Genomic DNA, 23,841 nt, shown 5'->3' with positions numbered 1-23,841 from the left:
TGAATTTTTGGTCAGTATACATACAGGAATACATATACCATATTAAAGGAAACTACACTACCAAAATAGGTTGCCAGGTGGCATCATAGTCGACTTATTGTCAAATGGCGTCGTCCACTTGGGATCAGATACATATTGACAACTGACCTTAACATAGTATATGATATGGCTTGAATTGACATAAAGAGGCTTAGATTTTTCTCTTTGGTGTATGAAGGTTTTTAATTGAGTATTATTTTAGAAAAGATCTCATGAAACATTTTGCAAGAACTATATTAAAAAATAGTAATTTAGTGGAAGAGCAGAAGTACGTTCTTAACTTTGGCATTACTCTGGAATCGAACTGGAAATATTTTCTAATGACACCACAGAACGATTTATTTGGCGAAGTATACCTCAATCGATTCTTCAAAAAGGGACTGTCACGTGAGTTGACAGCAACATACAAATTTCCAGGGCAGACCATCAATAGAACTTTTTTAATACCAACAACACTGGCACATCCAATAGAGAATTCTGACTTAAAATAATTCTTGATATTACAGAAGTAGTAGTTGTAAGTGACTTTCTAATAAAAATATAAAAGATCACTTAATTTTTTGAAAACAAAAATCATTTCATCCATATTTTTGGCTGAAAAAAGTACTTCCTTTAAATACAATAATAACGAAAAATAGATCTTCCCACTAAAATTCCTATATTTGCAATAAAGATTATTACTACTTGTTTTTTATAAAAACAAATACTACTGAGAGATTGCCTAAAGAAAACTATTTCCAGGAATTACTAGAGAATAATTTTAATACATTTTTACGAATTAACAGAAAATATTCCATATATATAAAAATTACAATAAAATGTTATTAGTAAAATTCACACACTAAAAAAATTCGAAATTTTTTCAAAATTTTTATAAATTAAAAAAAAAAATTTCAATTTTATTAAAAAAATATCCAATTTTGTTTAAATTTTTTAACATTTTAAAAAATTTTTTTTAAATATTTTTTAAATATTTTTTTTTATTCAAAAATAGTAAAATTCATACAAAATGACTTTAAAACTAAGGTACGCCAACCTTCATTCATTATATCGAAAAATGCGTTTGTAAACAAAATTGAAATCAATAGATTCAAAGTGCATATGTATGTTTGCATTTTTATTTTTAGTTATGAAAGGCAATTGCGTTGCTGCACACTTCCGCATTTTCCTTTGAAACATTTTTGCCACAATAATGAATTGCATATCGAAATATGCTTTTATGGACGTGTGTGGAAAATTCTGATTGATCATAAAACTAGAAAAATAACAAACTGCGTCAGCGAAAGCCATAATAAAAATATAAATTTTACCAAACACACATCAATCGATATATTAAATATGGTATTTCCAGCAGAAATGTTCAAAAATATGAAATAATTAAATGGAAAACATTTTTAAATGGCTTGAATGTGAGATGGCCGAATGTTTTATGTGATTTTCATTACACATACAAGCTGTGAACAAGGTGCACATTGCACAAAAATTAAATTGGGCAAGCATGTTTTTAAGAATAGATCATCTGAAATTTTAAATTAAATTAAGCACTTTTATTATTCACTAAGCATTTGGTTAATTAGTTTCAATACAAAACCAAAACCTATTTGAGATATCGATATAAAATGTTATTATCTTATTTTTTAAGTTGAAAACCTCTTAAGGAAACTATTTGTTGAAGCAAAATTTTTAATAAGTTAGTAGATTCTTTAAACTAATCTCAAAGATTTCTCGAAGTATCGCTGAACCGATTAATAAATCAGTTAAAAATGTAAGACAAATAGAAGTGTAATTTGAAACATATTGGACAAAGAAAGAATGCAAAAGGAAGTGAATAGACGGTATTTTTGTGAAGCTTCACTTTGATGTACATAAGTGATATATGAATTTGAAAATATTTGAGGAAATACAACACATCTCTTTTACCTTCAGCCGCTTTAAGAAATTGTTATATGTAAGTTACAATTAAAAAATATAAATATATTTCTATGCGCTTCTTCCAATCGAATTTGAAAAATTTGATGAAATATTTGGTTTAACAGTTCCATCTCGATTTTCATTTGAAACTTAAAACGACGGCCCAGGTTCTCTTTATTTTGGAAATAGAAAGAAAACGAACGGTAAAATGTTAGGTGAATTTGGAGGCTGGATCAACGTTGAAGCATTGCTTTTGACTTAGAATACATGAACAAGCAACGAAGTGTAAGATTTTAACAAATGAAAATCGCGACGGTCATAAAACACTTCTAACCTTAGTAGCTGCAAAAGGTAAAGTAAGGCATAAATACAGCGGAAAATTTTATCGTGTTTTTTTTTGGGGGGCATGAATATCAACATAATAAAAAAAAATATTGACAATAGGTAACTTCAAATATTATTTTCTGAACACACCTAGTACACAATTCACTAAAGTGCCGATTTTAAATTTTGATTTTTAAATTCACTACATATTAGATAAAGGGTAATTATTTACATAGTGACGGGGTCAGAATTTACTCATAAATATATTTGATGATAAAATAATTTTCATGATATTTTTATTATGCCAGCTTTTTAGAGTATTAATTATAACTATTAAGCCGATTAAGCCACTTAGTGGCAGAACTTAATATAGGGAAATACGTCAATTTCAGTTTCTTAACTCTTTTAGAGAACAAATTGAATTTTTTCTTCAATTATAGTAAAAGTAGGTTATCCCCAAAACTTGGAATATTTCATTATTATATCTTTTATTTTGTATATGCAAATTATATTTTCTAAATTTTGGTGTGCTATTCCCATATTTTTTTATTAAAAAATGTTTGTTAATTTGTTTCGGCCATACATTTTTTATTATTTATATAAATCACCAATTATATTGAATCACTAATTGTGTTGATTTTTAACTTAATTATTTTAAAGACCAAATTTTTGTCTTGCATTTTCAGACATTAAATATGAAAAGTTTTTTTTTTAAATGCCACATTAAAAACTATTTTTTCTATTTATATTCCACAGAAAAAAGATATGTAAATTATATAATTTATCAACATATACAAAAACACAGTCGAAATTGAAATTAAGCCTTTTCATATAGAATTCAATTTGTAGATATAAATTTTTCGACCTTTGTTAAACTGCTATTATTTTATAACTATTTTTAGTAGTTGCTTTTAACACACATATTTTTAAAAATTTTTATTTTTTATTTTTATTAAATCGTGTGATTAAAATTTTTCTCCTCAAAAACACGTTATTTTTAAATTTATTGTAAATTATTTTTTTATTCTACAATAATTTTCACTTTCGCAAGCACAATTTTGAAATTATAAAGTGTTCCAAAATAACATTTTTCGCTTGAAAACGTTTTTTTCGAAACTTTACACATAAACATTGAACTTAAATTTTTTATAAATTATTAGCTTTAATCACATATTTCTTTTTTACGCACCAGATCGATAATGCTCATGGCACTACTTTTTTTTATCAAAAAAATATTTTTTTCTTAAAATATTAAATGGTACATAAATATGTAATAGTTAAAATCAGCATAACTTCTATTTTATTTTTTTTTTCCAAATTTTACGTTATTTTTTTTTTTCAGGCACAAAGCTCGTTCAACTGAGTTTAGTTTCGAGAGTGGTGCGCGCACTCGCCCGCCATCTACACTGTGCTACAAATCGCCCGTACGACTAACCGGCCGCTTACAAAATGCGGCAACTGTAACGAAAGTCACCACGACGGTTTGCCGTGCACATCGTTGTGGCCGAAACACTGAGTTCGAATCGAATTTCTATGAGCGGCGCAAGAGTGCAAAATAATATGAAAATTTTCAAAACGAAAGGGCAAAAGCAAACCGAACAAGGAAAAAAAAGCAGAGTAAAATCGACTGGTAAGCGGGCCGTGGCAGCTCGCGTTATTCCCGACCAGCGAACTCCAACCGCTGCCAACCTGAGCTCGCAACACATCATGCCAACGAAATAATTATTACACCACTGACCCAAACAATATTTTCCTTTCGAAACGAAACAGCAACAGTAACAAAGCAGGCGCTTAAGTTAGACCGGTGTTAGTGTGCATGAATTCATTTAGGTATGTGTGTGCTTGTGCCTGTGTGTGTTTAGTGCCGTGGTGTGAGTATGTGAGCGCATGAAATGAAGGTGGCTCTGGCATTCCGGCAAGTAATCACTTGCACTTCATTGCACCCGCTCCAATGCCACAACTGTAAGCTGTTCCTGCCGCCTCTCATGCCACCGCCAACTAACGTGGAACCACACTCAATAGCGCGGCACTCGCGGTATGTGTGTGTGTGTTTGTGTTTAACTCGGTATTTTATTCAGCTCATCGAATACTTCGGCCGTGTGCAGCTTGCGTGCGTGCCACTGTCTGCCTGCCTGCCAATCTGTGTGTGTTTGTCTGTGCAATTGTGTGCGTGTTGGATGCGTGCATGTCCTATGTGCGCTAAGTTACTCATACGCCACGTGCACCATCGCACCAAGCGTACTCCACACACACACTCTCATAACAATCAAGTGGCAGTTGGTAGCCTCCACTCCAGCTATTGTATAATAAACTTTCTTTACACCTACCCCTCCCCTGTTGGCTTTTCCTAGCTTTCTCTCCCTCTCTTTAACCTATATTTCGTAGTTGCCGCTCGTTGTCTCTCACACGGCGCAGTTCTCAGACTCGCGCTCGTCCACACTTTTGTGGCACTCTTTAATCTTCTTGTTATTGTTGCTTTTGTATTATCCTTTCTTTTATTTTCCGTGTGGTTTTCACGTTTCTTTTACATCGTTTTTTGTTTGATTTTTTTCTTTCTCTTTTTAGTGGTGTTTGTTTGTGTTGGCCTCTGCTTTCATATTTATTTTGTCATTATTCGCTCTTCAATGAGCGCTGTTCATTTCGTCACCGAGTGTTAGCTACTGGCAGTTACATGCTCGCACACACACACAATCATCTAGTTCTTTGTTTGTATTTATCCTTTTGTTTGTTTAAAGGACATTAGCAGCGTGCCGCCACATTTTTCTGCATTTTGCTCGCTTTGTGTTCGATTTCTTTCATCTTTCGGTTTGTTCTTCCTTTTTTGTATTATATCACAGTCAGTTGTTGCTTTTTATGTTTCTCCTTTGTTTTTTGGCTTTTGATTATAGTTGTCACTTTGAGTTGAGTTTCTTGCTTAAAATTTCATCTATTTTTACTTTGTTATTTTGGTTAGATCTTAATATGTTTTTCGCTATTTACGTAAAATAACGGTAGCTCGTTTATTTATGACACTTTTGTCAGAGAGCATTAATTGCGGCAGCATTTCTCAGTCGACCGAATTGCTTTCTTAAATATTAAAGCTTTAGAAGGAACCATATTTTAGCACGTACATACAGCTCATTCTCCGATAATAGAGCAGCTTTGCAATAAATACACGTATGTTCATTTCCAAAATAAGAAGGCGTACGTCAGAAATGATTTTCCACAATATCTAACTACTTCAGTGTTTGTTTAAAAAACGGCCCTCATCGACGTTTGTGGTGGGCGAATCGAAAGCGTTGAAGAAGAGGTGCAGTGAACTTCTTAACAGATGGACCGTAGTTAAGTTGGGGCGGTAAGAGGTGGAGTCTTATTTCGATAGCTCTTCGTCAACTCTAATTTTAGGACTGTAACGCCTTTCCTGCGACGGTGATTGTTATGAAGGTAGCGGTAGATATAACCTCCTTCAAAGTGGTGTACATTTATTCTGATAGCCAAGCGGCTATACTGGCTTCGAATTTGCTCACTGTGCCCTTAAAACTAGTTAAACTCATTAGCAATAGCTTTAAGCATATAAGACAAGTATGGGTGCCCGGTCACAGCGGAATCGCCGGAAACTACAAAGTCGCTGAGCTTGCTTAGAAGGTCGAACTTATGCCAATTTCATCTAATTTGAAGCAAATTGGTTTCCTCTTGCTCTCTAATGCTGAGCTTACGAACCCTTAGTTGGCATGGCAAGCGCTGGTCCTTCTTCTTTATCGGCGTAGACACCGCTTACGCGGTTATAGCCGATAACAGCTTCGCAGGCGCTGGTTATCAACCAGAAATTGTTAGGCTGTGAGTCCTTCTGTCCCAAAGTAAACCGAAAGAGATGCTTGAAGTAGTCAATATCGCCGCTATTGTAGGTGCTCTGACTGCACACTGTACAATAGGTACTAACGCGGTAAGACTAAATATTTTGTCGGAAGGTGGGATCATATTTTCACTTTATTCTCTATTGTCTGGCTTTTGCGAAGCTGATATTGAAATATCCCGGTGTACATATCTTTGGAAAGCCCGGTGGAGTGATTATGATTGATCCTAATCGCCTTAATAAATTTGTGATAAACACAAACCACTTGATAGATCTTTAAGAAGTTTTTGGGTAACACAAGTGTCATATATCTGTCCAAGCGAGATTCTTGGACGATTTTTGATTATTTTTTTCGAAATACCGAGGTTGGTACTTCAAATTAATATATAGGACCGTTCTAAATTTCTAATATCGCATCCGAGTCCCAATAAGTTACTTAAAAACAGATATATGCAATAGTGGTCCAATCCGAACAAGCACTTGTAGCGCTGCTGTGGGTAATAATCTATGCTGCCGTGAAGCATATATTTCTAAATAAATTTTTTTTCCATACAAAGATGATGATTTGAAGATTGATTTTAATTGATTTTGAACTACCAGTTTATACAGAAGCTGTGTCATAGAGTGGTCGATATGACGATTCAATAAAATGAACAATTTTTTGTGGAGAAAAGGATGTGTCTAAAATTTCAGTCCGATAACTCAACAACTGAAGAACTATTTCGTGTATATACACACTGATGAACATGGCTAACTCGGCTCATCTCGTCACGCTGATTATTTATATATATATATATACTTTTGAGGAAAGCTGACATTTCTTTTGGATATTATAAACTATACCTGTAAACCCGTTATAAAAGTGTAAAATGGCACAATAAAGGAGGGTCCCAATGACCAAGAAGGGATCGAAACGATCGAAAAATCGGTCGTTGTGATTGAAAATATCGAAGCTAGGAGAGAAATCATTGAGAAAGAAGAAACTACCGTTCACCAAAAGTCAACACCAGTTAGGTAAATTATGATTCATACCAACCCGAAGTTGAACTAAAATCGATAGGTTTTTCTGTTTGGGTCTGTATATTTGACAAAAATGTGCCTAAAATAACACGAACTGGATGTATCAAGATCCGAATGACATTTAATCAGCAATTTTGCTCTCAAATGGTGAATGAGACTCATAAATAACTACGAAAGTTGGCAAAATTATTGTTCACATAGTAAGAGATTTAGTTGAGTAAATGGCTATCGAGGTCCAATTTCTGATGTTAATAACATTACAAGTCTGAGAAGAAGATAGTAGAAAAATCTTTTAGAAAGAAATGAAAGGTTATCTTTCTATATTCAAGACAGCATGCTTCGCAGATAGAATATTTATGGACTTTCTTTTCCAAAGCTCGGTACTGGAAGGCTATGGGGTCAATATAGTTCCAGCAAAAAATTCAAAGAGGGAATATGACCAACTTGCATCCAAGCGGTATTAACGGCGAAGAAGTTGGAGCTGACCACAATCATTACTTTTGAGGGTCAAATCGCCAAATTTTTGCTTTCTCATTTCGTTTGCAGCTCAAAAGCAGAAAGCTTCTATACTTCTGAGTATTAAATAACGGAAAATCGCAACTAAAAGATATTTACCACCAATTAGGCCATTGGTTCAGAGAAGAAAGGATTATGTAATGTTGCGAGCTTAAGTTCGCAAGTAAGTTTTTTATTTTAAAATTTTACTTTATTTTTAAATTTTGTCAGCTATAAAATTAATATCAATTATTTAAAGTAGTTCAATGTGTCTAAAAACCAAATGTTTATTATTTTCTGATAAAGACATTCCAACAAAATTAGTTTAGGCTATTTTTACCCCAACACGAAATAATAAAAAAAGTAAAACAGAATAAACCAAAAACAAATTAAAAAAAATTTCACTAACAAAATACACTTCAAAGTCGCAGCAATAAACATCTTGATGTGCCGGAATAAAGACCAGAAGAAAGCTAAATGAATTAGTAACTGAGAATTGCAGTCAACTGGCCGAACGGCTCGTAATTAAATCGACGAAAATGCATTAAGCAAAGCATCATGAGAGGGCACAACATTCCGGAGCAATACAAATACAAATGTGAGAGCGCATTTTTAACTACATCGGTTTCAATTAAAATGCAAAAGAAGAAAATTCGAAAAGGAAATTCGGAAAAATTGCTTTGAAAGGGAAATTAAATATTTTGCTATTTCCATTTACGAGCACAGCGAACACTAAGAAGGCGGGGAAGTGGAGTGCAATGCCAGCTACTTACACACTCAAGTCAGTTGCTTAATTTTCAACGCCTCTCTCCGCCGCTGAAAACGCTTGTGCGCCGCTCGAAACTACCGTTGCCAACACGACGGTGACCAGCGAGCAGGAATAATGAAAACCGTTATTGCCATTTGAAAAATTGTGCACAAAAAAAAAATAAATAAATGGGAAACACGAAAAAAGCTTGCGCTGAGACATTAGCAAAAACGGCAAATGGCGCCACAGTGGGCCAGTTCGTTGCCAGCAAATGGCAGCAGTGAAAACCAAAAGTGTCTAAAAAGCCAACAACAACAAGAAGAAGAAAAAAGCGCAAGAAGAAAAATGAAATGAAAATAAAAACGAGTGGCAGCTGCAGTGGCATCAGCGGCATTGCACAAAGAACAGAACGCGCCGCCATTTGGATCTCTGCGTTTTCTGAGTTTTTGAGGCAAATTGCAAGCGACTGCAGCGCTTAGCAACCGCCGAGAATGCAAGCCGAAAAGAGGCGTAGCAGCATTGCAACTGTAAATGAGCTACAAACATAGCACGCACGCACACACACACTCACACAAGTGAGGAAGTATGTGAGCGTACAAATAGAAAAAAGTTATTGTAATAGAGAAATGGAGACAGTAATAGCTGTAATGTGGCAAGGAAATGTGTAACGATTAAAAACATTGAAAAAATTCATTCTGCCAAATGCATGTTCGTCTACATATGTATATGTGTGCGTGTGTAGTGTGTATGAGCATTTGTATGTAATCGCACGTGTGTCACGCAAAAAGATTGTGCCGCACGATTATAGCGCTAGCGCCAAAAAAATAAATAAATAAATAAATAAAAAACTGAAAAAATGGAAAAACTTAAAACCAAAAACAAAACTCAAACAAAAATGTGGAAAATAAACGTGAAATATTATACAACTGCTGTCACTTTGTATTATGTTTTTATAATTTTTGAGTATGAGCATCTCATAGCAGGCCATTTGTTAGCCTAAGTATTCGAAAGCTTTCATTATTAGACATATTAAGTATGTACTTTAATATTATTTATGGACATTAAAAACTATAGGCATTGCAAATCAAGGGAATTGGGCATTCATAACTCACTTTGATTTTAGATGCAATTACAACATTTCAAAGTGGTCGGTTGGCCAGTAAGAAAGGTGTCCTGTACGGACTGCTCAATATGATATTTATTTATTTACATGATATTATGATATTTAAAGCTTCCTATAATCATTTCAAATAAGCAAATATGAGGTTCAACAGGTCGTTATTGTCTGTCAAGTGCAGTAGAGACTTTCTAGTTTGCAGAAATCATAACTTTTGGAGAGACTTTCCATAGAAAATTTGTGAGAAATACCAAAAGAAAGTATATACGTAATACAGGTGAAGAAGAACAGTGAATTAAATGAGAGGTTAGAGTTGTCAAACATTAATCCGAACATCAACACCATTCTTTGCATCAACCAATTCAACTAGATCTTGGGAGCTGAGTCTTCTTGAGGATTTGTTTCCAAGAAAACATTGCGGTCGATTTTAAGCTCACTTGCCGTGGCAATCTCATATGTAACCGTATTAGAAGTGCTTATTGAAATCTAAACTTATTTAGTATTAACGGCGAACTAACTTCCATCGGTTCTCATGAGCAAAGAAATGAAAATCACACATTTAGAGATGCGAGACTAAAGAGTTAATAAGCTTTGTTTTGAGAATAGAATAAAGGCGACAGCTATTATCTCGCTATGAGGCTTTAAACGTTTGACGAAAGGCATGTCGGTATTTAAAAATGTTGACTTTAGTTGAAATTGACGTTGAATCCAAGTTCTGCGGAAAGATCATGTAGTTGGAAAAATATACTATATCCACTTCTGAAAAAAAAAATTCAAAAATTCCAAAAAAATTGCTTGCATATTTTGTATTTAATATACCTTGTATTTGAGAATTCTTTGAAAATTTGAAGTTGGTACGGAAAATAATTAGTTTCGAATATATTTCTATATATATTTCTAAGAACTTGTGTAACTTAGTGTAAACGGCTCCCAAAATCTTAAACACGTTTTTCTCGAAACGCTGTTTTTAAAATCGGCGGGAGTCGGAAAATTTCGCAGAAATCGACCTAAATTTTTCACATGATCTTATATACATATGTATGTATTTGTCTGATAATGAAGAAGAAGAAGAAGAAACAATATCGAAATTTTAGGGTTCTGACAATAATTTCGATCTTTTAACTAAAAAAAACTAAAATCAAGTTTTCTGTAAATTAGCACTAAACATTTTTTTTACATATTTTAAAAGAAATACGAAAAAACGGTTTTTTTGATTTGCTAGTGGATATAACCTTTAAATTCAGTATAAGATAATGGATACAAAACAGTTAGTCCCTTCATGAAACGGCTGCGTCAAAATCCGAGCTGAAAGTGATACCCGTTGCTCTTTAAAAGCTGAGTACTAAGCCTAATAAAGAATCTCAATAAACATTTTTTTGAAGGTATTAAAATAGAGATACTGTTAGAGTTAACTGAATAAAAACGCTATTTACAGTAAACTTCTTCTTTATAACAAATAAAATCTCAATTTTTGCTTGGATATATTAAATGGTATTGGATAATAGACACTTTCTCCTTGTGTAACGATTGTGTCAAAATCCGCGTTTGAAAAACGGCTCTTTAAAAAACACCATATAAAAAAACATCAAAAAGTTTTTTTGAACATGACGCTCTAAAACAGAGCTTTTTATGGAAGATTTTAAAAATTAAATCTCATCTTAATATTTTTTTGAGGGTATTTCTATATGTTCTAGAGAAAGTTGAAAATCGGCAAAAAATACTATATAATTTCAATAGAGATCTATCATGTTTGTGACTATTTAGTAGACTTTCAAGACTTTCATTTATTACTAGAAAATATAAGCAAGCGAATTTCTAGTTCTCTTAATTCTTTCAATCCCGCATATATTTTCATTCAACTTCGAGTTATTCCAACGGTATCAAGCGTATGTTCGAACGCAAGCCATCTATTTCTCCACAAATACCAAAAATTAAATCGATTCGTGCATAACCTCAAAAAGTAGGCGAAATTGGTACTTTCATAATAATTTCTAGTGTTGCCAAAAGAATAAACGAAACGATTGCTTACTTAACTGTATGTTAGACTGCAAGAAGTCTCCTCGCATGCCGTGAAATCAAAGTTGAACTCATAAATTTCGCAAAACCACAATTTCCAAGTAATTTCGATTGAACAAACTGCATGTGTTTGGCTGCCGATGCATCGATGCGTAATTTTGTGCCGAAAGTTTTGCGCAACTCGAATTTAAATGCACACATAACGGTAAGACAAAAGGAATTTATGCGCATATGCAGTGAAATTGTAGAAACTGAACTAGAACTGAAACCATAAGAACGATTAAAGCATATGTGGATATACATATGTATAGTATGTATTTATGTGTATCTTATGTATGTATTTGGGTGTTTGTTGGTTGAGAAGCAGTTTGTTTAAAAAGACAGTGGTGTTGAAATTTAGTTACCAGCAAGAAAGAGGAGGAAAAAGAAATATGAGTAGTTAGAAGATGCTGAGCGCCAAAATGTATGCTATAAAATGGACTTCTAGCGAAAAATGAGTGAAAAAAATTAAGAAAATCGCCTTTGGCTGTACCGAGGCTAGAATACGCTTCACAAGTGCATTACTTAGGGCATAAAAGGTATAAAAATGTATTAATTTTGATTTTGATCGGTCAGTTTGTATGGCAGCTATATGTTTTACTGGTCCGAACTGAAAAATTTCTTAGGATATATTAGCATTCGCTTAGACAATGATTCATGCCAAATTTTGTAAAGATATCTTGTCTAATAAAAAAGTTTCCCATACAAGAACTTCATTTTGATAGGTCAGTTTGTATGACAGCTATATGCTATAGTTTTCCGATATCGGTAGTTGCACCAAATAGGCAGCTTCTTTGGGAGAAAATAATGTGTGTAAAATTTCAGATCGATATCTCTAAAACAGAAAGACTATTTGGCGTAGATACAGACAGGCATGTTCGAATCGGCTCAGCTCGTCATGCTGATCATTTATACATGTACATATATACTTTATAGGTTCGCCAATATTTCTTTCCGAGCGTTAAAAACACTGTAGCAAACTTAATATACCCAGTTGTGGGTGTAATGTGTGCATATAAGATGATTGCCCCCTAAATGTATGCTATGAAATGAAGTGCTGTCTAATTTTTCGAATTACAAAATAAAATTTTCATATCTCAAAAGTATAAATAAACCGTTATTTTTATGACTAACTATTATTTTAATTACTATATTTTTGTTGTTGTTGTGAGCCACTACATATCATTTGAATAAATTTGAATAAATTAAAAAATAAAATAAAATACACTTTCTATCAAAACCGTTAAGCGCAAATGCCTTCACATCGCAGTTGGTGCAACGCAAATGGTGTACGCGTTACATAAAAATAAATCAGAGCACAGCAATAACATTGGATAACAACCAAAACGTATAAAGAGCGCAACATTTAAAAGCACACACATGAAAGGCTGCTTGTGTGTGTGCGTAGGTATGGTTATGTGCGTTCGCAAGGTTGCCCAAAAATTTGTGCGTGTTGGCAGATGCAAAGTCAATAGCGCCGCCACTCACTGTCCTTTTTCGGTGAAAAAATCAATGTTGTTTTTGACTGTCGTTGTTGCTGTTGTTGTTGTTGTGCGCACAGAAATGGCAAAGGCGTGTAGTTGACTGCGTTGCTGTCTTATTTTTGTTTCCGCTTTATAGTTATTGGTGGTGTTGTTGTAGCAGCACATGTGTACGCGCCAGCGACTACATGTTTACTTAGGCATAAGCGAGTACAGTGCCGTGCAGGAAAATAGAATTTTATTTATACAAAGTTGGTGATCTTGATTGAATAAGTGTAATTTTGAGAGAAAAATGGAAAAATCCAACATTTGTGGAAAAAGATAAGGTTAAGGTGAACATTTCGGTATCGCTAGAGAATCGAAAAAGAAGAAAATTACCATTTTCAACGCACAAATTCAACACAGTAATACTTTAAAGTAAATTGGAGAAATGTGTGGGGATATCATTTGACTCCCGAAGTCCCGCTTCTATAAAAGTTTTTGAGAATATGAAAAACAAATTTGGTGGAGTGGAGAGCATAAATTCCAGTTAAAAAGTGCGTTTTATAAGACAAATGGTTCATTTTAACCACGATCGTGTTGAGCCTGTATAGAAAGTTGTCAAGTTTGATAAAGAGAAAATTTACTCGATATTAAACATTACTGGAGAACCACTAACACTCCGCTAAATACAGTGGGTATGCAAAAATAATGTCCCAGATAGGCCTATCCGTTGAATAACCAATATATCGGTTATCTCTTAATTTCCCAATTTCTTGCCCTTGCCCAATTTCTGTACAAATTGGTGTATGTGTATATTGACAGAGTCAGAAGAAATATTTGAACCGTATACAAGTTTAGATTCTTTTATGTATATGTACCATAATTAAACCTTGAGAGATGTGGAAACTTCAAATCTTAGCAAAATGAGCGGCTGCTTTGTACAAATCCACGCGAGGTCATAATGCTTTGCTAAAATCTAACGAGTCTCATAGATAAAAGAAGAAAATGAGAGAGCTGATGTGTTGCCTAAAACAAATGATTCCCATTTTTTGCGCGATCTCTGTAGCTTACTCGAATGAAAGTGAGATCCAGACATAATATTTACATAAGGCTGAAACTAAATCGGCACATGACAGCATCTATGTACTCCGTAGGACTAGCCAAATGTTCCATCGATATTTCAATGCTGGAGAAATATGTTTTATGGTAAGGGTAATACGGTATGTAGAAGTTGAGAGCTGAGAGCACTTTGAAGAACACACTGTGTTCATAATTTGTATTAAAAACGCATCATTAATGTGCAAGAATTTATTTAGTCTGAAAAACCAAAGCCCCAAACTTGGCAAGATGCAAGAGTAATGGACTCAAACCTTAATTCACAAATAACATCTAGCGAGGGACTACTGGACCGTCAGTTACTATCAATATAAGCATTTCCAAGACTGTTGAGTCCATGTAAGCGAAAAAGGTAGGGATATTTATTCGACCAAAAACTGTGAACGAGAAAGTATGAATAAAAATTATAAGGAAAATGCTTCTATAGGTAGAATAAAAATTTATAAGTTCGAAAGTAGGTGTTCTTTTTTTCTAAGGCTTCACAAACGAATAAATATAATAGTCCACGTGCGCCTTTGATAAGCCAACTAACTTAGAACAACCATAGTAACAATTTTTTAAATAAGATTACTAGGTTCAGAAAGAACCTAGCGCTTACCTGTAGTACATAACAAACAGGCGGCAATATCTATTTAGGAGCTCATGATTACTTTTAACATAATTTCTAATATAAGAAATCTTTTGCCATTTCAGAACAACCGTTTTATAATCCTATTGCCATTATGGAATTGTAGTGACACAGTTGTAATTTTTCCAGCGCAACTTTGCAACAAAATAAATATTATTTTTATATTTATTATACATATATACGAGTATATGTATGTATTTATGCACATATGCACGTTTATGGCTCTGAATTATTTGGAGATGCTGTGCGTCTCAGTGCTGGCTGCCAGGCGTTACTTCCGCAGAACTACCGCAATATGGTAACTTATTATGCAAATACACGCTTCAAACGCACGACAGCCGCACGTGCACACGCATATGAGTGTATGAGTAGATACTATATGTACATAAGTATGCATGTACAAATATTTATATATTTTAACGCACATAACGCAAAAGATGCTCAGGCGCACTCGACTTCACACGAATTGTAAGCATATTTTAGACAGAATTATACACTGATGCATGTATGTATGTATATGATGTGTACGTTAAGTATGTATGTATGCATCTTGTGTATGTTTTTATGCACACTTTTTGCCTTGTGCGTTTGGTTTGTTTGTGCTCACACAATTTTGAAGGTGGTATGCATTATGTGAGCAGCTTTCTAACAACAACAACAAAAAATCAAGTAAAAATATTTTTTGTATGAAAATCGCTGACAAGAGAAAAAGTGAAAGTACACATGCACTTACGCACTACGTACACTTTCTTCACTTTTTAATTTTGTTGCTTTTTAGTTGCTTTATTTGTTGCTTTATCCTGTGTTGTTGTATTTGTTTATAAACGATTTTTGGGTATGAAATGACTTCACTACATTTGATAGCTTTGCTTTTAGTTTAAAAAAATTAAATGCTGAAATTGATATGGCATCATCAGCAATGAAACACTATAAGACAGTTGTCGTCTATTTGTGTGAGTGTTGCATTTATTTGCACGTGCTGCTAGGCACACGTGTGTTAAATTGGCGTAAGCGGTTTGGATTGAATTTCAGAAGGTTGTTTGCAATTCTGGGGAGATGAGTTACACTAGTGTTGGGTTCTGGGAACTTTGGAAATATTCACAAAATTTCTGGAAATGCTTCGAAACTCTGAGAAATCAGCGAATGTAAAATATACAGTATAAGAAGTAGACATATTAACATTTCAAATCGAAAATCCCTATTGTGAAAAAAAGCTGAATAAAAACATACTGATTTCTCAATAAAAATAACATTTGTAAAGAAAAAAATATTATAAAATTAAAAACAAATTAAAAAAATATATATCCTTTTTTATGAAAAAGGTGAACTAGATTACGTTGGTAGTCGAAAAAGTCATTTCATATTTTGTCAATACGTTGCAGTCGTATATTTCCAAAAGTAAAGCGAACCTTAAAACATCGTTTATTACTGCCATATAGTGTTTCGACGTTTGGGAAAGCTGGCATAGATGCAATGTCGAATGGGAACTTTTTTGAAGGCAACAACATTAATTTAAGCAAATGAATAAATATTTTTTTCAAAAAAAAATTTCAATTTTTTTAAGTTGCACAATAAATGCAAGTTACAGTTACACACAAAATAACATTGCAAATAAAATGAGAACTGAAAATAATGAATAAGTCTTTTCCTATATCAATTTTAGTCGTATATTTCTGTAAGCATTTACATTGTATTATGCCATATAGTGTTGGAAAGGTAGATTTAAGCCCGCTTCAAAAAAAAATTGAAGTTGAAAAAGTTCTGTTTAAAAATGAGTGAAAATAATAAATAAATTCGCTATATTTTGTAAGAAAAAGTCGATGAAATTTTGGAAAAGATTGACCAGGGCCGTCACATAAGCAGACATGACGTCGTTAAGGAACTTAACATTCATTATCAAACGGTTTTGAACCATTGGAAAAAAGCTGAGTACCGCATGAATTGTCTGTGAAAATTTTAATGGACCGAATTAACATCTGCGATTTTTTGCTGAAACGAAATAAAATCGAACCATTTCTGAAGAGACTGATAACAGGAGACGAAAAGTGGATGAAATACGAAAATAATATGCACAAAAGATCATGATCCAAGCGTGCTGAAGCTCAACAAACGGTCGCAAAGCCATGATTGACGTCTCGAAAGGTTATGCTGAGGGTTTGGTGAGATTGGAAAAGAGTAATCAACTATGAGCTGCTCCAGCCTGGTCGAACGATTGTTTCTATATTTTACTGTCAACAACTGATGAGATTGAAACAAGCAGTCGAAAAAAATAGCCAGAACTGATCAATAGAAGAACTGATCAATAGAAGGGCTTCTTCCATCAGGACAACGATAGACCAAACTTATCTTTAGTTGACTCGGCAAAAACTGGGAGAGCTTGGCTGGGAAGTTTTGATGCATTCACCATATAGCCCTGACCTTGCACCATCGGACTACCATTTGTTTCGGTTAATGCAGAACTCTATTAATGGAGCAAAGTTGGCTTCAAGAGAAGGCTGTGAAAATTACTTGTCGCAGTTTTTCGCCGAGAAACCAGAAAAATTTTACACTGAGGAAATAATAATTCTAGCGGAAAATTGCAAAAAGTAATCGACCAAAATGATACATATTTTGTTCATTAAATTTCATTTTAAATATAAAAAATTAAGTTGAAGTTTGGTTACAAAGACGAAAAGACTTATAATATAGGAATAATTAAGTTATCGTAAATCTAAATAATTTTAAGGAGTCAGTAGGGTAATCTTTTTTCAAATTCAAATTCTCTTGTACCTTTAAAATTAATGTAGAAACCCACTTTACCATTGGAAGGTTTCGAAAAGGGCCCAAAAATAATAATACCGCTTGAAGTTCGGAGCGCTCGGAGTGCACACCTCAAACTTTGAACGCGTTTTGCTCAAAATACAATTTTTTAAACTGGCGGACATGATTCCGGTCGAACTACTCAACCGATTTGCTTGATTTGTTTTTTAAGTGTTCACCCTACTAGATTCATAATTTTTTATAATTTATTGACAATGTTATGACAAAATTTATGTAAAAAAATGGAGAAAAATAAAAAAAAAAAACGTTTATTATTTTTTTATTTATCAACATTCTTTCATGACTCTAGTAGGGACGATAACCATCCATACTTTTTAAGAATAAATTAGGTCATTTCACCGCCAGATGTCTTCAAAAAATTCGAAAAAATGTGTTTATACACTTTACGATATACCTCGTATGTGAAAAAAGTTCTATTGTAGAATAAAAATTTCTATGAAAAAAAAAATGTCGAAAAACTGGCCAAATTACCTTACTGACTCCTTAAATAAGGAATATGTTGAGATAAATAGTATTTTCAGTATCAAAAAGTTTGCTAGCAGCCATAAATATCAGTTGAAAGCTGTTGAAAAATGTTGCCTACATTTTGGCGCAATTTAAAAAAATGTAAATATGAAGTACGGCTGTTGTTTACATCAGTTTTTACACAGCGGAACTATAACTAATACTACCAGAAAAACGTGTTTAAAGATATTAAAAGAAACGATACCTTCTACCATTTTGTAAGTAAATTAAATTTTTATTACATAAATAAAAAAGGAGGTAGTTTTTCCGAAAATTGGGAAATTTAATATTTTAAATATTTAATTTATAAATAAAAGAAATAGTAAATTGTAAGTAAATTACGTAATTTAATATTGAAATCAAGATTAAAGCATTGAAATTATATAAATATAATACGAAATCATTTTTAGAGTTAAGAGAGTTATAACTTTAAGGAAGTTTAACAAACCAGTTTGTCTTAACTCGTGACCATGCGTTCCAGCTGCACAATAATTAAGTGGCTTAAAAAAATGTGGTCAGCACAGACTACCTAATTTAAGTGCAAAATATTTTGTGCGGAATATGAATGTTGTTTGATGCGGAATATACTACCACCTGGCAAACGAGGTTGATACCTAGTAACTAATTTATTTTAAGAAATTATAAGAGAAAAGCTGTTTCTTGTACTAATAAGGTCCAAAACATTGATTTACGTAAATTAGAAATAAAAATTGGATCCTCGAAAGCATAAAAGAATGATTCAATATTTCTTAGCAAGATAAGATATTTTTAAATTTTAAGACTACCATAGACTATTTAATTAAAGTGGGAATCACTTTGAGTATAAAAATATAATAAAAAATGAAACAATAGACATAAAATAATAAACACTAAGCAACAACAAAATGTTCCAAAAACAAAAAGCCAACTTGTTATGGAGAAAATCCAAAAAGCACAAAGTAAAGATCACACCAGAACCTGTATTAAGCCCTTAGTAAGCAAACAAATCTTTGGCCAACTCAAGTATAGTCAAGCCTATTTAGTAAGTTGGACTTCACCTGTCTAAATCATGAAATTCTAACAAATATCATCAGAAGTCAGCCAACAACACCAAAACAAAGACAAAACCCAACAAAAAAAAAAAAGAAAATCAACAAAAATAATTTGACGTTATATTCTACTCGATAATAAAAAATCTATGCCTAGGTGTGTGCTCTTTATTGAGTAATGATAGGCGCAGAAAAAGTCGAATAAATCAATAACACGCAAGCCAATTAGAATAAACTGAGGAACACGGTAAATAAAATGTCCCTCTAGGCTATTATACAGTTGCGTTTGTAATTCAATACACAACAGCATATTAATATTTTTTTTAGACATATGTATATTTTTTAATTTTATATTTATATTTATATTTTTTTTATTTTACACTTTTTATTAAAAACGATGATGAGAAAACCTGACATAAAATTTTTCTTTGCACCAGGTTTAATAACAGTTATAATTTAAAAAGAATTTCGCGCTCATAAATTGCGAGTAAAGCACTAAACACTATATCATGAATGCTTCAACGCCTGAAAGTATGCAACACAATAGCACTGCGCTCACACACACACACACACATCGAGGCGATGCAATTAATCATGCAAAACAACTTCACCACCACTGTAGAACTAGTATGCAACGATTTTTGTGCGTGTGTGTGTGTGAGCGTCGCCTAAATATTTTCCAATTTATTTTTCACCATTAATTTCCCACTTCGTGCCCGACAGCGCGCATAGCGCGTACACTTTTTCTAGCTACCAAGCGCTAGCAAGACAACGATACTTCAAAGGCTGGCGCTAACGTGTTCCAAAGTGAATTCAATTAAATGAGTTTTCAATTCTTAACCGACACGCTCGCGCGCCACTTTCACATAACTAAGCGCTGACGACGGTGCGGCACGGGCGTCACTTGCAATTATAGTACACGCGAACTCGCACGGCACACACACGAGCGTGGAGTTAAACGCACGCAAAATAATGCAAAGCAGTGTTTAAGCTGCAATGCGCGCGTAACGCGGCTGAGTGGCTCACTGAGTAACCGACTGGCTGACTAACTGACTCACAGAGTTTTTGGCTGACTGGCTGAGTGAGGCTGATGAAGCTCAGGCTGACAGACGGCCGGCAGCAGGCAGCAGGCGCGGCGTCGTGCTATTCGCGTGCTGGCCTCTGCAGAACTACTGCCGCCGCCGACTTTTGTTGAGCGAGGTTAAGGCAAAGGCGGCCTGTCGTGCCTTGGCTTGGCAGCCATGCCCGACACGGTGGCGGCGGCAGTAGCGGCGACAGGTTTCGTCGTTGCTGCAATGCATTGCCATTGCAACGAAGGTGAAACACACGAACCAGCGGCCAGTAGCCAGTATAGCAGCGTTTACAACTAACCACGGCACGAACTATTACGAAAGCGCAAAAACAACAAAAAGAAAACGTGGCGCACGAGTGACGGCAGCGAGCGTGCAAGTGGAGAGTGGAGCGCAGCGAATGCAAAATAGGCAATGTGGCGGGAGATTAGAGCGCGCGCCAGCCGACCACATAGCGTCGCCGACGAAGATGAGCATAACGACCGTGACGAAGTTGCAGCCGAAAGGAGAGGTAATAAATGCATGAGCGCACGAAGCGGCACAATGCGTCGTGTTATTATTGCCGCCGCTGCAAATCCACCACACGTACGCTTAACTACATAGTGTGCGGGGTGTGAGTGCCGCAGGCAAATTGCATGTGCAAGCGGCCTTTGGCATGAGAAATTTAGGAAAATTATGAAAGTCAACAGAGCGTCGCGTTGTCGTGCCGCGTTGTGTAATTTCCATCGGCTGCAATGATTAAACGCACGCACTTGAAACGAGTATGTGACCAAAACAACGGCAAGCATGTGGGCTTGCGGGCATTTGGTAGCGCAAGAGCGGTTATGCACGTGCTGGCACCAGTCACGGTCGGCTGGCTGCTTGAAATAATATAAACAGAGAAGCAGAGCGCAGCGCAGAGAGCATAGCGCAAAGAGAGTCGGCGCCTTGTTGAGTGAGCAGCTTTTTCCACTGTTTACTGGTGGTTAGCGAACGTGCGACTGGTAAAGCTCACAAGTAATGACGTCGAAGTAATGCGGGGTCAGCGGTGACCTTAGTGGAACGGCTCTCGGTTGCATTTATTTGTTGACAATTATTGAGTTAAATGTGCTTCAGAAATTAAATTTATATACACAGCAGTCGTTGGTAAAAATACAGATGAAAATAATATATTTCATACAATTGCAGTTAAGTAAAAATCGATTTTTATAAAGTATACAATTAGGCGCATTTTTAATAACTCCCAAAAATAGGGTTATACTTGTTTGAACTAAAATTAGTATAAAAAATGTATTGTTCATATAGTAATCGGTATATTCTACATCCTTTATTATAGGCAGTTCTTACATGAGATAAGCGCCTAAAAGTATGTAGTATAATTTTAAGAAATTCGTTTTTTTTCTTAGGTAAAAAAGCCAGTGCCTCTAAATATTTAGAAAACAATTAAGATATTATGATTTTCTATACGAAAATGTGCATGAGCGCCTAAATATATGCAAGTTTTTCAATGATATGCATCCTTGGAATATGTGCCTAACACTATGTAGTAAAATTTTAACATCTATATAAATATATCTGAAAAGCATATAGACAAATTAAGGCTTATATTGTATATAAAAAAATGTACGCCTAAAAATATGTCTTGAAATTTTAAAAACTTCGATTTTACTTAAAATAATAATTTTCTAAATAAAAAATGAGCTTCCGCGTCTAATATAATGATAGAAGCAAACTTCAGAGGAAAAAAATTAGTATAATATGATTTTCTATACAAAATGCGCCTAAATGTATGCAACCTTTTCTGTCTAAAAGCAGCCTTATTTGTTATATGCCTTTAAAACTACGCCAATAACTTTTAATACCTGTAAATTTCTGTAAAGCATACGAAAAAGCGTTATATGGGTTATGCGCCTAAAATTATGCGAAAAAATTTTAAAACTTTAGATTTTCGAAATTCGTGCCTAAACGTATTCGTAGAAAGAAACTAAAAAATAATAATTTTCTAATAAAAAATTAAGCTTTCGCGCCTATAAATATGCCAATTTTTACTTACTGGTAAGCGTTTAAGTTTATTTGCCATTTAGAGAATATCTGCAGAAAAGATTTTTTACTTTCTACTTTTCTTATAGCCTGTTCAGGAAATAATTTTATTGGCCGCAGTTACGTTTTTAGAGAAATTTTTAATTATTAATTTTCAATTGAAAAAAATCAATGAAGTTCTACATAATGTTAATCTTGAACTCATTTTTATTTTCATTAAAATAATTTCTCTACTCTATTTTAGTCATAAAATAAAAATTAAACTGCATATCATAAATAAATAAGAACTTGCTCTCGCAACATTCGCATATATTTTATTCATAAATATTTAATACACGATGTATAAATATATACTTGTACGTATGTATGTACATACATATATTACATATATACATGCACTTTAGTTACTTCTCTACAAATATACAGTACTTCTCATTCCCCAAAATGACATTTGGCTTTAAAGCTTACATTTGTAGCACCAACTTTATACTATTATAACGTATTTATCTTGTATGCTCACGCCTACAGAAATATAGAAATATACAAATCTATGAAACAAGCTCAGAAGCTTTATTGGACTGCTGTTAATCCTTTCATAGCTTCATGCACTACATTTCACACTTATTTGGATTGTACACAGCTTGCTGGCGGAACTTTCTCACACTTACTGGTATGCCATGGAGCTTTTAAAAAGCTATATTAGTTTGAATCATAGTAACTATGTTTTAACTCAAATTGAATGCTGATACTAACAGAGGTATGTAGTGAGAACAACAGCGAGCTTTTATCGTACGAAAGCTTTTAAGAATGCAACCGTCACTCTAGTATTTTGAATGTTAATAATAAACTAATGAATTTCATAAAAATAAATATACTATACTTACAAAGAAGAAAAAAAAATTATGTTAATTCCATTTCTAAAACAAGTTCTCACCCGATTTCATACATTCTAAGCACAAATATGCACCGTTATATGAAAAACTCGCTCTCTCAATTTTATAGTGATAACTCAGACATTTATTATTATGCGGTATAAAGTAACCCGGAAGTTTGAAAATCTTTCTATTAGGTATATGCGAGCTAAAGGAAGAAAAGGATTACCTCTGAGTTTTAGTTATAAATCTAACACAACGGTAAAAAGTCAACTATAGGTACAGGGGTCCATATCTTCGGTACCTAGAGCCTTAAACAGTTTTTGTTGCATTGGGACAATTTTTGACTATAAAGTGGCATACTATAAAGACGTCATTATTCATGCAAAGTTTAATGCCGTTGTATTAATTGCGTTTTGAATTTCACATAGGAAAGGAAGGAGTCAGGTGAAATTTAAAATTATGGTGTATGGGACGTAGGCGTAGATGTAGTCCGATTTCAACCATTTTCACCCTGTATCATAAGAGTTACGTATCAAAATTGGTTTAAATCGGTCAGGTGGATCTCGAGGTATCTGTTTTCCCCTAAAAAAGATCCCGGCTCCCTTAAAACTCAATGAAATAGTGGACTAGATTACCAAGAATGACGAAGGAATCAAAACCCAATGGAACGAGCTACTGGGTGCAAAACGGTATATACGCTCATATAAATCCTTTCAAAATAGAGGAAGGTCAGGATATGTTCTAATTTGAAAGTATCGAATGCCTAATAGCTGTCGC

General features: G+C 34.0%; 1 protein-coding gene across 10 annotated transcripts in view; it reads right to left on the bottom strand.

Moving 5' to 3' along the window:
- LOC126759233 (potassium voltage-gated channel protein Shaker) overlaps positions 1-23,841 on the bottom strand; it is a 462,565-nt gene that overhangs the window by 243,654 nt on the left and 195,070 nt on the right. Inside the window, exon 1 of one of the 10 annotated variants that reach the window (XM_050473951.1) lies at positions 19,796-20,267. The exons of the other annotated variants lie outside the window; for them this stretch is intronic. The gene's annotated coding sequence lies outside the window, so the exon portion shown is untranslated. Of the gene's footprint in view, positions 1-19,795; positions 20,268-23,841 lie in introns of those variants that run through there. 10 annotated transcript variants of the gene reach the window in all.

This window comes from Bactrocera neohumeralis, chromosome 5, assembly GCF_024586455.1.
Source record: "Bactrocera neohumeralis isolate Rockhampton chromosome 5, APGP_CSIRO_Bneo_wtdbg2-racon-allhic-juicebox.fasta_v2, whole genome shotgun sequence".
NCBI classification, from domain to species: domain Eukaryota; kingdom Metazoa; phylum Arthropoda; class Insecta; order Diptera; family Tephritidae; genus Bactrocera; species Bactrocera neohumeralis.
The sequence above is the reverse complement of the archived record's forward strand: the minus strand, read 5'-3'. Positions and strand labels throughout refer to the sequence as shown.